The following is an 18,136-nucleotide window of genomic DNA, read 5'->3' as shown; positions in this document are numbered from 1 at the left end:
AATTAAAAGTTGGTGTGGAAATTTTTTTAAAAGCAAATATATGTGTGAGCATGAGCGCCTGAAATGAAGCCGCAGCAGAACAGAGGAGTGCTAAAGGGCCACAGGCAACGTGCTCAGTGTGCATCATCATACCTGCTTGAACCAAAATAAGGGAGGCTGTTGGATGTAATAACCCTGACCGCGTAGAGAGAAATGGGTGCATAGGGGACAGGAGGGAGGATGGAGGAGAAGCACAATAAAGGAATGGTCAGAATCCACAGACTGAGGTGGAGAGAGAGAGAGGTAGGCAGGGAGGGAACGGAGGAGGAGAAAGGGAGGCAGGCAGGCAAAGAAGAAGGGTGATGTCACCCCTAACAGGCAGCCAATGAGAGTCAGGGAGAGGAGGGAGAGAGCGCGGCCAAAGGAGGGTGTGTTTTTCTATCACTGCAGCATCAGCGAGAGAGAGAGAAGAGGAGAGGAGAGGAGAGGAGAGGGGGCACAATCAATTTCACAGAAAGGAGGAAGAAAAGGCACAAGTAGATCAGGAAGAGAGAGAGAAAATAGGGACGCCAGGAGCCGCCGGCTTGGAGAAGCATCACTCTGGAGGTAAGAGGATCTTCTTCAGACGAGAGGCGTCCGATTGTCAATTCATGGAAACGGAGCGGCGGCGAACTGTGGGATGATGGGTCTAATTAGGCTGTTAGGTGGAGGCAGCTTGCTGTGGCATCTCACCTTTGCCTCGTCTTCTGTCACTATCCTCCACCTGCTTCGTGGAAATCACTCACAGCCTTTTGCCTGCAGTTGCAGCAGGACTTTCCCGCCCCCCCTTTTGTGGGGTCAATTACAAGTAAACGTTGTAATTTACAGTCGTTTACTTAAAAGTCATTTTAATTTACTTTTAAGAGAAAAGCAAAGAGGTAATTGCGACACTGGGAAACAGATTTGTATGGTCACATTTACTTTGTTTTTGTTTTTTTTTGCAAAACATTCTATATTGCAGCATTTCAATTTTGCATTGAGTGCATTGCATGCAACAGGGTGACATTAATATTAAATACTTAGCAGCGCTGGGGAACGTTTGTGGCACCTCGATAACGTCTGGCTGCCCATCATTTCTGCTTAAAACCACCTCATTTGCACTTTGTGGTGAAAGTTTTATAATCTGATATACTGAAAACGGTGTTTTTGTATTTTCATCTGATTTCTTTTTTTTTTTTTGGTTTGGCTGTATTAGTATGCATTTACAACAGCATGCAATGTAAAAATGTAAAAACAAACAAAAAAATCCCTCAGACAATCAGCATTCTTGGAAAACTGTGAGCAATTCTGACATTCCTAAATGTTCCCTTCTTCATTTTTTGCAGTTTTAAATTCTAATCATATCCTCCCCTCCCCCAGCTAATAGCTGCGTGGCTCAATGTTAAGTACAGCCCTTGATTGCGTGAGGAATTTCACCGATGCAGAGGATGAAACTCGGCTACACGCACGCAGCTGAACAAACTACGTGATCTTCTGCAGAGGATTTGATTGTCAGGGCAGAATTTCTTGAAATGGTGCAAAGAGAAAAGAAGTGGAAGAAGCAAAAACAACTGCCAAGGAATCAAGAAAAGATTCAGATATCAACAGGAGAGAGGGGAAATGAGGGAGACGTTCAGTCTGAAGGAGCCACAGAAGGAAAAAGGGTGGGGCAGCGCACGCAGCAGACGATGGAGGTGTTCCACAGAAAAAGGAGGAAGTCACCTGGCAGCGTGCTTCCAGATGCCGTCCGCCTGTTGGATGTCCTTTTGACAATCGCATGAACACATTTTCTACCAGTTTTGTTAGATCTGCATCACCAGAAGCAGCTATCCTATGCATGTGAGCAGTTATTCCTCTGCTGTTCTGTAGGCACATTGAACACGTCTGATACTGTGATGGTTAAAATCGCCGGCGAACATCACGCCAGTGCGTGTTCGAGCTCTGTGTGCGTCTCGGTTGCCCCAGATCAACCCCCTCTGTGGTTCTGAGAGAAAGCAGGAAGGCCCCTCGCACCCGACAATGGCTTGTTGCCATCTGTGCAACATCCATAAACACGCAGCACACAATAGATGGAGATGCAGCCGCTGAATGGCGCCTTGCAGTCAAACGAGTCGGTTTTTATGGATCCTCTGTGTGGAAGCGTTGCCTCCCTCCCCAGAGACCCACTGCTGGTCACGTTATCATACTATTCAGTGCTGTGAGTTTTGTGTGGCAGTGGCGGCTAAATCTGAGGGCCGCCATGGGAGATTCTGGTGCAGCAGAGATTCTGGTGTTAGTCAGTGGCTGGACTTGGGAGTCCATGATTAACCCCTGCTACAGTTTGGTGCACAAAGTTATCTCCAGTCCGGCACCGGCTGCCTAATTGAACAGTTCCATCGTAGAGACGGATGGAAACCAGGATTTATGTGAGGAGAGAAACAGAGATGCAGCAAAAAGACAGACAGAGGAGGAAGTGTACAAAAGATGGAGAGCAACATGGACTTTTGGTGTTTTAAGTGCACCGATCAGAAATTTGTGGCTGATCACCGATGTTGGGGTTTTGTAAAGCTTTCATCTCACAATACCAATTTAATTGGCTTTAAGTTCATCTTTAAGAACTTTATAGTATAAGAACAACAATCTAAATATCTTCATCCTGTTGACCATTCATTAAGGAATAAATAACAGACCTTTCCATATATGTTGTCGAAAATATCGTTTTCTCTTTTCAACATTTTGCGTACCTTCTTGTGACTTTTATTTTTTTTGGAACCTCTCCAAATAGCTGACTTTAGCAATTCCTCAGTGTCCGGCTCTGTGAATTGTGCCTTGCGGCTACTTTTGGTAGCTTAGCAGTGATGCCTGCACTGATCAGAAAAAGACGGGGATTTTGAGTTGGGCTGGAAATTGTGTGACTAAGGTCAGCAGACGATTTCTAACTTCATCTAGCTTTGTCCTCCGCAAGTACTGACAGGATCAGGCAGGGTTTCAAAAGAAGCAAGGCCTCGAGAAAAATGTGGCGTATAATAACTGTTATCTTACCTGAAAGAGACAGGGTCCAAAAGAAGCTGATGTCTGCGGTTCTTTTTCTTTTTAGGTTTATGTTTTACACAGGATTACAATTGAATCGAAGACAAACCATGAACAATGTTTGGTCAAATCTTTCTATTTTCGCCTCAAGCTGACTGGTTTCTCTGCCGTCTCCTGGTTTCTAAAGAGTCCGTCGGCTCTGTGCTGGAGTGCCGAGCTGGCGCTGCGTAGGAGGGAAGGTGCAGCTCCGGGTCAGCGAGGGTCAGCGCTTCTCCGCTGCTCCTGTGCCACCTGTTATAGCCGCAGGGCATCTGTGTTGCCATCCTGCTCATCAAACGCATTTACATGAACACACAAAAGCCACAGCTGAGGCGCATAGCCTCGGTGGCAAACAAACACTCCGCGGAGACGCAGGGCACCAAGTCAAACATTCTCTAACGTTGCCTCTCTGCCCTCATTACTTAAGCGTCTGCTGATGATCAAACCGCATACTCAGCGGTTTTAGCTTTAAGGACGATAGTTGCAGCTACAAACTCTGAAGACTCGTGTAAACTCGTGACTTTCTTTGGGAAGTTGGGTTTGTAGTTCAGCGTTAGGATCCGTGTGCACCTGCAGGATGCTGCCAAAATAAAAATAAAAACCACCAGCCACCCTCCTTTTGTCCCCCTATTCAGGTTGGGGCTTGGCTTTTTGATTTAGATTTGTGCAGATGGGAGTCAGCCCACTGGATGTCAAGCATGGGATCATGTCGACATGCTGTCAGGGTTTGGTGCAGAATACATTGTGGTGATTTAGGGAGCTAAGGGTCAGGTGGATTGACAGGCGAGCTGCGGTAAATGATTAGAGGGAATACAGGAGGAAGCCAGGAGGAGGGGTGCGACCGAAATCTCCAAAAGGTGACACAAGGCAGCAGAAGGAAACCCTGAAGAAGGAAGCAGGCTGTTTTTTTATTTTATTTTTTATTTTTCTTTCTGATTTAATCAGCATTTACACAGCGTCGAAAACGTTGAGATCTTAATCAAAGTAATGGCTCATGTTAGCCTTTCCAGAAGGAGCGTTGCAGACAAAGACTCATAAAGACTCATAAATTCAACCCTGTTGAACCTTCGATGGCTCAAACAGAGGCGTCATGTATGAGAATGAATTTAATTTGTCAGAGTGAATTGCCTTGTTACAGCTTTCATAGCGGTGGTACGGAGAGGGTGAGAAGCACACAAATCCTTTGGGCATCAAGGAAGATATGGGCACTTAAAACGACGAAGCTGCTTGAAACCAGCCAAGAAATTAATTACTGACAAAGCAAAAAGAAAACCCCAAAAACCAAAACATTCCTGTTGAGCTTTCAGTAATGCTGAACTTTGTGCTAACTTAATGCAGGAATTAAGATAGTGCATGGACTGTGTTGCGATAAGGCAGTTTCCTGAAAATGTGCTGTTCAACTGGGGAAAAAAAAAAAAGAAAAATGCAGCTGCAACACAGTAAAACTGCGCATTCAACATAAATTATGACAGGCAGGAAGCTCCATATGTGTCATTCCGTTTGCCCCTCTGACACCATCCTCATCTATTTTTTTTTTCCTTGTCTCTGACAAAATTACATCTTTGTTTGGGTCACAGAGAGAATTCCCCGCAGCGTCACTGAGTTTGATCCACAGTCAGCTCCGTCAAAGAGGCTTTATTGTCCACGACGGCGACTATCATTAGACTGAACTGATTCTGTGTCTCCCAAAACGACTGTGTCTTTATGAGCTCTTTTGTTGCTAGTCAAAGATTTTTTCTTTACATACTTGCCTGCAAAGGATGAATCACAATCCATATGAGCCAAGAGATGAATGACATGACTACGCATCAATTTAAGACTTGGGTTAGAGGATTTTATTCATATAGTGGTGGCATTGGTTAAAAATATTGGTTGGTTATATTTAGTATTCAGTTGGAGTGTTGAAGGCAGTAATGGCATCACAGAGAATGCTAATGTTTCTGTTTCAGCATATGGGCGTCAAAGTCTCCATTAAGTCGGCCAAACCTGAGTCAAATAACATTTTACTTTGCATTAATAAAGCCTGGAACACCAGTAAAGGGATTCAAGATCAGCTTAGCGTCTGCTTACAGTTAAAATTTTGTCTGTGAATTGACCCTGAATGGATTTACCAGACGATAAACAAATTCTAAGTGTAAAAAAATTAGCTTACACTTGGTCAATTTGGAAATATAATGGGAAAATTGCAGACTTTTTTGAAAATAAAGTACCCATAAAAACTTAAATACATTAAAACCTTCACTTTAGTGTCAAGCTAGCAATCAGCAAAAGCCAAAAAAAAAAAGCAAAAGGCAGACAATCATGTATTTCTGAGATTTTAATGAAGTTTTTGCCTTCAAACACAAAACATGCCCTCCATTCAGGACACTTCATGCCTATTTCCAAATTGGAACATAAAACTATAACTTGTACAAGTTTAATGAATCAAAACTTGAACAATTAAATCTCTTCCATCAAACAAAAGAAAAGTCAGCATCGTGTCACGAGTTAAATGTGTCTGTTACTCAGCTTGTTCTTGCAAACTCTGAGGTTTTACATGTTTATTAAAGTTTGATAATTACTGTATTGGCTCATTGTTTTAAAGCTCCAGAGCTAACATAAAGCTAAAATATGGTGCTAAAACATCATAAATATATGCAAAATAATACAAAAATTACCTTGTAGAATAATAAAAAGCAGACATACATGACTATGTGATGTCAGCATCCCCCATTAACTTTACTGCAGCTTATGTCCAATCTAAACAAAATAAATATAAAAAAGTGCTTTGTTTGTTTTCCATGCAAAGAGGAAAAGAGTGTCTAAATATTTAACTGACAATCAATATAAAAAAGCTGATATATCTCAGTATGATTCAGTCTAATGCACTTATTAACCGATATTGATATCTTTGACACTGCTGCCTATGCCGTGACATTGGGACTCTCCGGGGAATTTATGTGTTATTACTTGTTTCTGATTTTCATTACATTTCACAGGGTGTTTCATTAAAGGGACATTGGTTTACTAATTTATTGATCTGTTGCTAAGAGGCTGGCTGCATTTTTAATGAAACTTGGGGTATACTATATCTCTGTACTCTGCAGTGCTGGTGCTTTGCTTTATGTTTTACAACCCAGCTGAGGTTTATAAAGGGGGCTTTCGGTTCTTTTGCAATTCATTATTTATCTGTAGTGTGCGTTTTTCTGGTCGGTTTCCCCCTTTGAAAGTCTAAATGTTCTTTCGTGTTTTTTTGTGTTTGCCAATGGTTAGATTCAATAAAACACTTTTATTGTTACTCTCTGTAAGCCTCCCAATAAACTGCAGTGGCAACACATGCAAATGAGTGTGCATACTGGTGATATTTTACATTAATTGCTGTACATTTTAATCCAAATGTTGTAAGATATTCTCAAAGCTGATGAAGTTTTTTGCTTGTTTTTTTCTTTTTCTGAAATTCATTTACATTTTGGCTCTGAAGTGGAACAGTCATTATAAATTATTGGCATGAGTTTTTTTTCGTTAATGTTCCCAGAAGGGACAAACTAACTTGCAATGTTGATTCTGTACTGCAGAGATTTTACTTCCCTAACTAATGTTTTCTCAAAGTTTGGACATTTGACTTTCTAATTATGAACTAGAGTGATGCTGAATGAAAATGAAGCACTGTGATTAAAGCCCGATTAACACTAAAGCTGCTGTTGGGTTTGTGAGTAGTGCAGCACATTCTTCTCTCGCATGTAAAGGAAAAAAAAAAACGTCCTGAGTGTTATGAATCTGCCTAATGGCTGTCTTATTTAGTGTGTTTACACCTAAAGATATTGATTGTGGTTTTGCTCGGCACTTCCCCGCTCCAGAACTCGACTTCATTTAAACCAGCCATAACTGAAACAGATGGAGGCATCATACACACAGGCACACACTCTCACACTGACGCAGCCTCCTGGAGTTGGAGCTGTAAGAAAACAAGCTGTCTGGTTCTGTCTCCTTTCTGTGTCTCGGTGCGTTGTTGTGACTGGAGGTTCTTGCAGTCAGTTTTTTTTATTTTTTTTTTTATCTGCTGTGTCAGCCATGATATATTCATTAGAGATGGATTACGAAGCGTGGGAATGGATCACGTTTGGAGTGGGTTGTAATCCCCATACACTTGCTTAATTTAATCGCACCTACTGTGCCATCCTATTACACACTACACCCACCGCAGGCATGCAGGCGCTGGCTGGAGGACAGCAGACTAGGGGGCAGACAAGGTTAAAACGGGGTAACGTCAGGCGAGAGGGCTGGAGACAAAGACGGGGGGTGGTGAGAAAAAAACGAGCAAAAGAGGATTACAAGCTGAAAGGAGAATGATCCAAGTGAAGCGAAGGCAAAAACATTTAAAAGAGAAAGGAAACATGAGAAGATAAAGAAAAGAGGAAGGTGATCTTCAGAGGTGATATCTGGGAAATGTCTCATTTTAACCTGCATCACATCTGTACAGGATGGTAGATTAGGTGTGACACGCTCAGAAGATATGAAGCACGAGATCTAAAACTATCTCTGCTGCGTATATTTACAGTCGGTCTTCTTTACGCAGATGCTGCTAAATATATCCAGAGCTTCCAATTTCCTCCAAAAGTCACTATTCGGCCTCACAGTTTTGTTAGCGAACCTCTGCTGAAAATTATTGACTACATTAAACCTGCAGCAGGTTTTAAAACTTTATTGCAAGCTTTAAAATCTCTACGAGCTGGAGGAGCTGCGTAGAGCCACAGCTCAGGTGGGACCATTTGTCAGCGCAGCTGTGTGAGTCATGCACTTCACAAGCAAAGAGTGGAAAGAAGGAAATCATTGTCTAAGAAGAGCTGGTGCAGATTGTCGTAAGTGATGTAGGGGATTGTTTAACAAAATGCAATTTCCTTTCCACTTTACAATTCATTTGTTGATCTGAAAATACTAATAAAATAAGAAACAAAAATAGGGGTGTTAATAGTTTTGCAAGATTCTGTTAGTTTTGTAAATCTTGTGCACATTTTATGGAATTTAAAAGTGAATTAAAGGGGTTGCATAATGTTACCTCCACAGTGTTCTTCATAATTACTAAAAGAAGATCTACCATCTCTTGTTTTATTCTAACCAGTCACTTTCCCTCCTGCTTTCTCTGTAAAGAATCACGATGTCTGTGTAACTGTTTTTGCAAGATTGGTCTGATGTTGTTTTTTTTTTGTTTTTTTTTTAAATCAGGACCCAGTTAAATTTGTTTGGGTTCGCTCTCTGAATTCATTAGACTTAATCAGCCACGGAGCTGCAAAACAAGCCCGAGCTGCAATAACGAGACGGCGCGTCTCGTCTGTTTACGCCAAGACAGACCTGAGACGTTGCCGTGGCCACACTCGCAGTGGCGAGGTAAAAACGTTTGTTGAGTCCTTTTGACATAACGATGTGGCAGGGAGAGCTGAGCAGGCATCTGGGGCGAGGTTTTCTTGTCAGTGTGAAGGCAGGATGAATGGGGGTAATCCCCCTGGGAGAAAACACAGGCGCAACAAGAAGAAAGAAAACAGAGGGGTGCAGATGTCAGAGGGAGGCGGTTTTGTGAAAACAAACCCCAAGGAGTTAAAGGAGAAAAAAAAAAAAGAAAAACAGACTGAGAGGTCCGGACACTGTTAATGAGCTTAATGAGGTAATTATAAACAGAAGGAAAGGCTTAAATCCTCCAGGCCTCGTTCAGGAAGGTGGGGCGGCTGCTGAGAGAATGAAAGGACATTTTCTATCGGTAACAATCTTAATAGAAGCACTAAAGTTTGCTCCTGCTCAGGGCAAGTAGCCAGGATGTATTAGTGGAGAGGAGGACAATGTGGTTAGATAAATAGGCGGCTAAGAGAGGAATGGAATGGGAGGATAAAGATCCTCTGATGATGATAACAGCGGTAAGTGCAGAGGCAGAGGCATGCCTCTGATAGTTAGTAAAGACTTCATTCTCCCTACTTGTATTTCTTCATCTTCATCACAGTTGTTTTTCTTACGCTCAACATCACTATGTCCCCTTGTATTTTTGTCTAATGTGTTTTGACCAGCCTTGTTATTCCCGTGCAGACAAAGAAGCAAACAACGAGTTATAGTGACAGGGCTTTGAGCTGCGCGTGCAGTTCTCTGTGTTTTGATCTGTCTGTTGAAACAGGTGTCAGAAATGCTGGTTTCACCTCTCCCTGCAAATAAAAGAAAAAATGTCTCCGACTTCCATCCAGGCAGCATTCCCCCGGCCCGTCTTCTGCTTGCCTGACATCAGCTCATGGTGAAGTTAGCAGGTCTGGCGGGAGGAACCCAACTATTCGTTTCCAGTAATGACGCTTACTGGTTTATTCTGGGGGATCTTGTGGTGTTCCCAGATCAGAGGAGTTTGAATAGTTCCTCCATTAAGGTCTTGGTGTTTCCTACAGTCTATCATGTGGACTTGCCTTGACACACAAGAGGCATCCTTAAAAGATATCCAAACTACTTCAGATTATTCATGCCATCCCTAAAACGGAGCAAAGCCACCCGACTGAGCAAACACCTTTAGCCACTTACATCTGATCTGGCTACATCAGTGTTTCATAACCTCAACGTTGGAACATGGACAGAAGGATAAATGAAGAACTTTGGTTGTGACTCAGTTTTTCTTTCTCCCTGACGGGAGCGACACTCGCCTTCTTGCAGACTAGACCCCAATCCGTCTGTCCGTCTCTCACTCTATGCCAGCTCAGCAAGCTAAACACAAAGGAACTCCTTCGTTTGAGGCAGAGACTGACCCCTTCCACGCCCTGACTTGATGTGGCGAAGGGGTTTGATTACCTGTAAGATCCTGCTATGTTGTCCAGGGTGTAGATCCCTGCCTCCGGGCTCCCATAGGCAATTGGTGTTAGGGGAAGGATGAAAGAGAGATTCTTTTGAAGGAAGACAATGGACACCATCCCACATTTGTTTTAGGGCTTGTACCAGCTGGGATGAGTCGCTGACGTGCCGTTGTGTGTGTCCTACATAGGAAGCAGCAGCATCAGCATGTTTTAAACTTGGCTATCACAGGATGGAGGATGATTTAGATATCTGCCACTGTAGCAGGGGATTAGGTGTGCCAGAATACTGCGTCGGGTTTATTTTCTCCACACAGAGGTGTGTATCTGTGTACATTAAGCTGCTTGTAAGCCTGACTTACCGGGGGAGTATTTTCAAGACATTAACTGCAGTGCATAAGCATCTTGTTTTGGGTGTGTGAACCGTGGAAGTGGCGGTACGAATTGTCAGAGCTTGTTGGCTCAAACTCTCTAAGAAAATCCCATTTGGTTTTTCAGCCTCAGGCAAAGGTCACCGTGGTGTTCTCTGCTTTGCTGTGGCTCACCTCTCTGCATCTGTTTTTCTTTCCGTCTCCCGCTATAGCAGTGGACACAAAGTCTTTCTGTCATCTGCCACAGCAGAAGGAAAAATTTTAGAGTAAGAGATGCGGCTGCAGCTGCTGGGCTGAAATTTCTTTGAAGGATTTCCCCCAAGAAATAGCTAAATATTATACAGCTGCATCACTTTAGGGAGGTTACCTTCTATTCTCCCTAAAACACAAAATTGTTGCTGGTTACAAATTTAAACAACTACTCTTAAACCCAATTTACACAAATACATTTAACATCTTTTCTAATATTTAGAACAGTTAGTCTAGCGTGTGCAAAAAATATCAACTACAGTAAATTGTTTTGAGATTATTGGGGTATTTTATGCACACTACTAGAAACAGAAGTAGGTGTTTAGTTTAAAGAAGACCAGAAGAAATTGTACCAGTTAATGTCACATATTTTAATTAATCAGACCGAAAGTGATTTTATTTTGAAGGGACTGTCTTCGTAATGATAAAAACTTTTCAGTGAGAGAATTTTAAAAAGGTCATTTAATGCAAAGCTCTACTGAATAAAAAACACAAACTTTGAAAAATGGTGTTGACACCAAAAACATTGCCATGAAATCATTTGCACTGTGCAGGTGTTACCATGACAACTAGTAATCTGTATACATAACTCAGAAGCAAGTAATTTCTCCTTTAATTACGTGGGATAAAAATTGCTCAGTCTGATCGTCTTGATTTTTGCAAATTGATTATTAATTTCTAATCTCTGAGCTTTTTTTTGTGTCGATAAAAAATATTTCCGTTATTGATGCTATTTTTAAAGGGAACTTTAAAAAAAAAAAAAAAAGGGCAGACAATATGTTGTTTTGGCAGACAAGCCCTAAAAACCTTGAAAATTAATTTGCATGCATAAAATAATTATGTGTGGATAAGGTACTGCTACCACAAAACCACCTCTAGCCCAGGGGCCCATATTGTTATTAATCCGGTGTTGCATCTCAGCAGCGCAATATAAATATAGAAGACTGCAGCGTCACTTTTTGTACATATTCACAGCTAGACTCTCTCCAGGGGCAGAAAATATAAAGCCTGTCACTTTCTTTAAATATGTTACTGGAGATGATGCACATGCAGTCTGGTGCAAACGTAGTCGGGATGGAACAGGTTGTATGTTTACCCTCTTTCATATTGCGCCTTGCTGGAAAATTGGAACGCGCTGCGGAAAATGTCATGTCCTTGATCTCTTTGCACCACTACAGAGGGCTGCTGTGTGGATGTAGTTTCAGCAGCGTTGACACATGGGGGTGGGGGGCAGAAGGATTTACCGAAACGGGGGGTCTGGTGCAGAAACGGGGCTGTAGGCCTCAGATAACAGAACAACGTTTGATGGTGCTCGACCTTCCTCCCTCCGCTGGAGAACACAAGCCGCTCCCGCTCAAATGCATCCCCACCACAGGTCCGATTGGTCATGATTTGATTTAGTTACAGAGCAAAGCCAGTTTCCTGATCATGATGATAACAGATGTGATGGGAGTTAGAGAGCCACTTAGGGTTGAGGGACTGTATCGATGCACTGCCAGCTGGCAAATCTCCCCTTGGATTGGCTTTTCTCTCTCTCCAAGTTCGCAGAGGTTGATGGTAGAGTTTGATAAAATGCTACCTGTAATTAAATTGAGTATTATCTTGGCTGTACTTAGGGTGCAACGTTTTCCTAAGCAAAATCTTGCAGGTGGAGGGAGAAAGTGGTGCTCCATACTAATAGCGAAAGGCAATCAGCAGGGAGCAAAGAACAGAGGAGGAGTGAAATGACAGGAGTGCAAATGAAAGATAGACGCTTGGCGAGGATGACAGTCAGGAAGGAGAAACTCCTTCAGCCGTGTGTAGACATGAGAAGAAAAAGCGAGAGACGGGGAGTGAGGAAGAGATGGAGACGCAGGAGACAGGAGATGAAGTAAGAGAGAATCGACGTATGACAGAGCGAGGGATGGAGACGGGGTGGGGAAGGAGGTGAACATGTGGAATGGGGAGAGGCAGGGAGAGAAATATTTGCCGTGTGTGGCAGAGCTGGAGGTTGTCATGGTGATTGGGAGGTGAGAAAAGAGAAGGGATGAGCGGGAATCGACACACACGCACATGGACTGACACATGCTACCACCAACAAAATGAGTCATGCACAACAATACCAACCCGTCACACCTCGAGTAAACACTCTCACATAAACACGCCGGCTGTATGCGCTGGTTAAATTGAAGCCCAGGGGCCACATCACCATGCAAACTCCGTTTCCCCACGTCTCCCGGCTGTCTTTCATCCTCTGTCAGCCACATTTGAATGGGAGGCAAATCTTCTTAAACTGACTCTGACTTGATGATTAACCCAAACCAGCAGTCTGCAGCTGCATACACTTCTCTCTGTGTGTGTATACTCTGGAGAGTGTTTACAAATCTGCAATTTGGATTTGTGTGGCCAGCTGTGGAGGAAAACTGCTTTTCATACATGATTTGATTTACTGTGTACTTTAATGACATTCATCCATTCATCCATTGCCTTACTCTTATCCAGCATTGGGCCAAACAAGTAATGGTCCTGGAGGAAGACCGAGGCATCCCTCTCTCTGGGTCTCCATCACATTCTGGGAGATCTCATTGGACAATAAGAGAAATATCATTGCTTCACTGGGTTCATGATCTGCCTTGGGGTCTCCTTTCGTTGAGACGAACATGAAAGAACAAGATCACGGGTTCACCTTCAAATGGAAGCTCTTTCTGGTCAGATGGTCCCCTCTTTTGATGGGTCGGAGGAGTGACTCTCCATAAAGCTATGCCTGGATGATGCATTCTGCTTACCTTATCTTATAGGGTGAGCTGCTTGTACCTGTGAATCCATGATCTTATTCTTTTGGTCATGGTCCTCATCTTGTGACTCTAGGTGTGGGTTTACCCAGAGATGATCAAGAGCTTCGCTTTTGGCTCAGCTCTTCTTTTCATTACAACAGAACAGAGCAACGCCCATTTTACTACAGACTCCTGCCTCGTCTGCCAAACCATCTCCTGCTCCATTCTACCAGAGGCAAAGACTGACCCCCAACCTGGAAGGAGTGATTTATCTTTTGTTCAGGTTGAAAACTGTAACCCCAGACATGGGAGTGGACTTTCATTCAGGCCTCTTTCCACTAGGAGCATGCTGAAGGTCATGACCTGCAGTTACCAACAGAACCACATTATGAGGTTGCTGAACATACTGTAATGTCTACATCCTGAGATCCAGTGCATAAATGCATACTTTGTGCTAAGAATGCAGATGCAGCTCTTACTATGGTTATACAGAGACGGGCCCTAAAATGTTCCAAGTAAACTCTCCCAAGGAAGGTGGAAGTGTTATCCTTGGCTAACTCATACCAACTCTTTGGTCAGTTCCTTAAGATACTTGGCCCATAACCCCAGTGTGCCTGTCCATAGGGGCTGTACCAACCGACTATCAAGACTTGTTGTCCACAGCCTTCATTGGACAAATATTGTCCAAGGTTGAGGGTGGCTAAGGAGTTTCATTTCTTTTTCAAAATGTTTCTGTGCAGAAATAAAGAAAACAGATGCAGACATTTTGAGATGAAAAAGGCTTTTACAGTTTAGGTGAAATAACAGCCTCCCCCCACTGCAACCCACGGATATGCAGCCTTTAAAAAAGGTGCGTATTGACCTTTATTTAAAGGCTGCTGCACACAGAACCTGTCCCACCAAAGACCTTCAAATGTTAACCGTTAACAAAAAAAATCAGGTTCACACAAACCATCAGAAATTTGGCAAATTCAGTTGGAAATGTCTGGAATTGACTTTTCATTGCAGGGTGAGAAGACAGAGCAAGGCACAAAGAAAAGCCGAATGCAAAGCAGGAAGAAAAAGATTTCCATTCATTACAGCAAAATCAATGCAACAGTTAATTCAGATTGTCAACACTTGCATTGAAAGTGGAGGTAGATGGAGACCAGTTGTTGTTGCTAAGGCAAGAGATTGCCATGTACTTGACAAATCTAATTTAAACGTATCCACAAAACAATAATCGTATATTGATTCGCCATCAACAAACAAAGGTGTGCAGGGGAATTTTACTGGGTAAAAAAAAAACTGAGAAGTGCTATCATAGCAGCTTGAGCCTTAAGACCTTAAAACCAGCGATATTTGCCTTAATTAGAGTAAATCAGTTTATTATTGCTTAATCTTATAATCAAGTTGCCTGTTTGGGACTGGCTTACAAATAAAGCTGCTAATTTTCTTTGTTTGGCTTGAGTGAAAGCATCTCAGTGTGTTTGATTAATTTTGTAATAGCATGCGTGACTCCTGCATGTCTGTACAAGCCCAGTCAAGTGAGATCACACACACACACACACAGACGCACCCCCACACGCACACACACACACACACACACACACACACACACACACACACACACACACACACACACACACACACACACACGCCCACACACACACACGCAAAATCTGTCCACTACCAGGGCCGTTAAGCCACTGCAGTCCTCCCATGCAAATATCTCACCAAAGAATTGATTGACCTTGCTCTTTCAGCAGCTCATTTCCCTGAAGTGGAGGAAAAGGTGGGATTACATTCAACCAAAGACAACTTTTGCCAAGACCTGCTCTTTAACTGTATTCAGTAGAGTTGTTATTATTATTATTATTATTATTATTATTATTATTATTATTATTATTATTATTATTCAAACAATCATCTGCATGACTTTAATCCAGTTAGAATTGGGAGGATTTCATATTTTGTAAGTTTCTCTTTGCCCTTATTTTAACCCATATTTAGAAATGCCCTGATAAGAAATGTCTATGTAATTTCTGAACCCTGGGTTTGTAAAGCTTAAATCCATTTTTACAGACTTTGGCCAATCCTGATATTCCTTTAAGAACTATAATTAACAGCATTAAACAGCAGCACCCGCTGTGCTTAAATGCCCTTACAAGGTCATGCCTTTAGTGTCAAGAAACATTGTTACAACAGAATCATTTCTGTGTGCTGAGATCCATCACTATTTATTAGATCCATCTGATGAGTCTCCCTCCAGAAAAGCAACTTTTTACAAACTTAGCAACTTCTTCTATAGTTGTTTTAAACTTTCCAAGAGTCTAAAATGAAAGTAAATATGGCTTAAGACAACACTAGCCGTCTTGTCTTAAGCCTGAATGAGGGGCAGACATGTTCCAACATGCTGAAAAAAGTAAAATTCAGGTTTAAACAGCTTTTAAGGTCAATTCTGGTTGATGGCTTAATTTTCAGCACCACATTATTACCAATAGCTAATTTTATGCCTGGTTCCCTCAGTAAAGACTTCCAAACTGAAAGGAGTTGTAAGTGTTTTGAGTTTCTGCTGGTCACAGTCGGCTGAAAATCCTTTCATTCTGATCTCCACCCCACGACACGCTCATCAACATACATGAAACATACTGGACATCAACATACATGAAACATACTGGACATCAACATACATGAAACATACTGGACGGCAGCAGATAGACATCCTGTTGACTGTTTCATCCTTACAGCTGCAGTTCCTCTTTAAGACAAAATAATCTGTTGTCTATTTGTTGCATTGGAGACCAAAGGTTACACCCACCGCCTGCCCCTCCCTTCAGGTGGTGGCGTGCCTGTTTTCCCTACGGAGACGGCCACGTTTCCATGCGTGTCACATGAGCGGCTGGCAGCTGTGTCCTGCAGCACTATATAGGCCACTTATCATCTGACCCCAGGGACCGCTCCCTCCTCTTCTCCCTGTCTGAAGGACTGCCGGCCGGCCCCGCCCCGCCTCAGACGTCGCTACCTGCAGCATGCAGAGTTAGCTTCCCACCCCCCTCCCCCACTACACTTCACTCGATGCGACCCAAGCACAGACACAAATGTGCACACGTGTGCTCCCTTGCATACTTGAAGCTGATCCAACAACACAGTTCCTCTTATATGCACAGCTGACTTGAATAATGTTGATCTGTTGGGACGTGAAGTCACCATCTTTGTGTAAATTCTGTGTAAATTATAGTGATGTTTCCTGGTGTGAAAAAGCATCCATCTCAGTGGCCCTTTCTCCCCCCCGGTTCTGTTTGTGTTGGTGCAGCTGATTTGTCATCTCCAGCTGTGTTAAGCTGCTGCATCTCGTTTCAGGGCAAACTCTGGCAGACACCACACTGATGTCGACTTCATTTTTTCTTTTTTCCTTTTTACTGGGTCGCCTGGCTCTGCTTTGATCCCCCAAAGGCTTTACTAGTTCACACATTTAAAATCTCCTTTTTCCCATCCGACTGATCTCCCTTTAATTTTTTTTTTTCCTTCCTCTCTGGGGAGCAAATATCTGCGCACAAACATGTTCACTGAAGTGTCTTCACTTAGCACATCGTCACAAAGGCAGATGAAGTATATAGAAAAAAAAAAGCAGCTTCGTTGAAGGTCAAAATGTGCGTCAACACGAGGAGGAATACAAGGAAGAAGCTGTTTGTTTCTGAGGCGAGGCAGAAAAGAGGAGAGGCTGACTGCGAGAGATAAAGAAGGAGAAAAAGGGTCGACTACGAGACGGAGCGCAGAGGATTAAAGGAAGCAGGGAGGGGGGGGGAAGAGAAGGTCACTTCTAATAGCTTCTTCCACGTAATTTCATAACGTCATGATTGTCTCTCTTTGGTTGAGCTAACACCATTAGCTACCTGCTGTATGGACACTAAACCATTCTGCCACAGTCGGTATCTCGCAAGTTACACACTGCAGGCAGGACTGCGCGGATCGTCTGTCTGCCTCTGAGATTGCAGCGTGTGCTTTACAGTTCAGTCACTTCTTTGGTAGTAAGTGGGACCCTTGAGTGTCTCATCTGTCTTTGAGGATGAGTAGCGTGAGGATGTGGGGGTTTTGTATGCATCACATTTTTTTTATGTTCTACATGACACTCAGGGTGTGCATGTAATTAGGGTATTTTGTGCTGCAGGCACAGAGTCTGACGATGCTGCTACTAATGAAGCGAATGAGACCCACAAGCAAGAGCGGCACAGCGTAAAAGAGAGGTTGTGTTCGCATGTATGTGTGCAAACTCTGCTTCTCGTTAGGAGAAGCGGAAAATGTTTGATTTGTTCGCTTATTGGTTTTGACTTTTTTTGAGTTTGCTTTCTAGAAGCAGTCATGGGAACTGAACACAAGGATGGCTGCAAAAGATGTGGCATCTCACGAAGAAACGGCAACATAAGCTAACAGAATTTAACACAACACAAAAACAAGAGACTATAAAACTTTTCAGAAAGCTCCAGTTTGGTGTTAAGCTTTATTTAAAAGCTTTTTAATCGAGTACAATAGTACTTACTGTTTTCAGTTTAAGCACATCAAACATTAAACTGCACTTTTTCTATCGACATGGAAATGTTCCCCGACTCATTCAATGCAATAGACTAAATCATTTTTATTTCTGGTTTGGATCGTAATGTTGTGATTAAAGGATCAGGATTGCAGTGGTTCAAATTTCTCTCATTTTTCTGAGTGACTTTTGCATTTAGCCTATTTTTTTGTGGTGTCTCTTTTTGCGTAATTTCCTGAATATTTCCTGATCAGGTCAAATAATAAAAAAAAGAAGATAAAAAAGTAAAACTATTACATTTCACTGCAATCTGTATGACTTTAGTCAGTGGTGGGAAGTAACGAAGTACAAGTACTTCGTTACTGTACTTAAGTACAGTTTTCGTGTATCTGTACTTTACTTAAGTAGATTTAATAATGG

The 18,136-nt window shown here is 42.5% G+C and overlaps 1 protein-coding gene across 1 annotated transcript in view; it reads left to right on the top strand.

Annotated features, from left to right (window-relative positions):
• Positions 1–446: 446 nt before the first annotated feature.
• Positions 447–18,136, top strand: part of l1cama (L1 cell adhesion molecule, paralog a) — a 52,016-nt gene continuing 34,326 nt past the window's right edge. The window contains exon 1 of the mRNA XM_008413625.2: positions 447–585. The gene's annotated coding sequence lies outside the window, so the exon portion shown is untranslated. The remainder of the gene's footprint in view (positions 586–18,136) is intronic.

The sequence above is a fragment of the Poecilia reticulata genome, linkage group LG7 (assembly GCF_000633615.1).
Source record: "Poecilia reticulata strain Guanapo linkage group LG7, Guppy_female_1.0+MT, whole genome shotgun sequence".
In the NCBI taxonomy this organism is placed as follows: Eukaryota; Metazoa; Chordata; class Actinopteri; order Cyprinodontiformes; family Poeciliidae; genus Poecilia; species Poecilia reticulata.
Note: the sequence above shows the minus strand (reverse complement) of the source record. Positions and strands in the feature narration are given on the sequence as shown.